Source organism: Camelina sativa, chromosome 5 (genome assembly GCF_000633955.1).
Source record: "Camelina sativa cultivar DH55 chromosome 5, Cs, whole genome shotgun sequence".
NCBI lineage: Eukaryota > Viridiplantae > Streptophyta > Magnoliopsida > Brassicales > Brassicaceae > Camelina > Camelina sativa.
In genome coordinates, this window is record NC_025689.1 from 23,812,506 (window position 1) to 23,813,725 (window position 1,220).

The following is a 1,220-nucleotide window of genomic DNA, read 5'->3' on the forward strand; positions in this document are numbered from 1 at the left end:
TCATGCCATAGAGTGAATTGTTCATTGAACATTTTGTGCTTTGCTAGGTTAGCTTCTATCATATTGATCTTAGCATGGTATAAACCAGTGGCTAGTGCAGGTATAGTCTCTAGGATCTTCTTTTGTCCATTTACATTTTCTGTAATGTATAGGAACTCTTTAGATCCTTCACCCTTGGTTTCAACATGGAAACCATTTAGTCTTATATCTTTAAAGCTCAATAAGTTTCTCTTAGAGCTGGGTGAGAATAAGGCATCACTTATTTCAATATGTGTACCCTTAGGTAACAAAATGTGAGCCTGGCCGTAGCCTTCTATCATGTTTGCTATACCCGCAATTGTACTAACATTTGCACTTTTCATTTTAAGGTTTATGAAATATCTTTTGTCTCTTAGTATAGTGTGGCTGGATCCACTGTCCACCACTAGTTCACTCAAGTCCTCGGCCATTTCTATTAAGAGGACAATAATTTGTATTTTACGAGACAAGTTTTATAAAATAAAATCCATTGCATAAATCAAAGCAATTATCCATTACAAGAAATTTAAATCATAGAAAGCATAGGAATTAAACCAAAATAAAAACGAAATTCAATCTAAATCTTTAAGGCAATCGGAAGTCTCATAATCTAGCAAGTCGTCCTTCTCATGATCAAAGTCTCCTTCATCATCGAGGTGCACTAGATTAGCCTCGGGTTTCTTCTTTAAAATTTCTTGGTATGCCTCAACCAGGTGTTTGGCAGTTCTGCAGTTCTTGTACCAGTGGTTTGTCATACCACATCGGTTACAGGCCGATTTGGCCTTGGCGTGTGGTTTAAAAGACCCACGGCCTCTACCACCACGTCCGCGGCCTCCTCGGCCTCCTCGGCCACCACGTCCTCTGCCACCACGGCCTTGGCCGTAGTGTCTTTCTTTGTGGACGTAGTTGGCCTCTAGAGGTTCTTTAGGCTCTTTGACCTCTGCAGCAACTTTCTTACCCAAATCAACCTTGTTTGCCTCCGGTAATGGGGCTGTACCAGGAGGTCTCATAGCACTGTTCATCATCAGCAATTCATCATTCTGCTCAGCGAGCAGTAAACACTCAATGAGTGCCCCATAATCGGCAAGCTTTTGGTGCCGATATTGCTGCTGGAGTACTCGGTTATTAGGGCTGAAGGTAGACAAAGTCTTCTCAATCAGCTCCTTCTCAGTCACCTCTTTTCCACACAGCCTAAGGAGTGA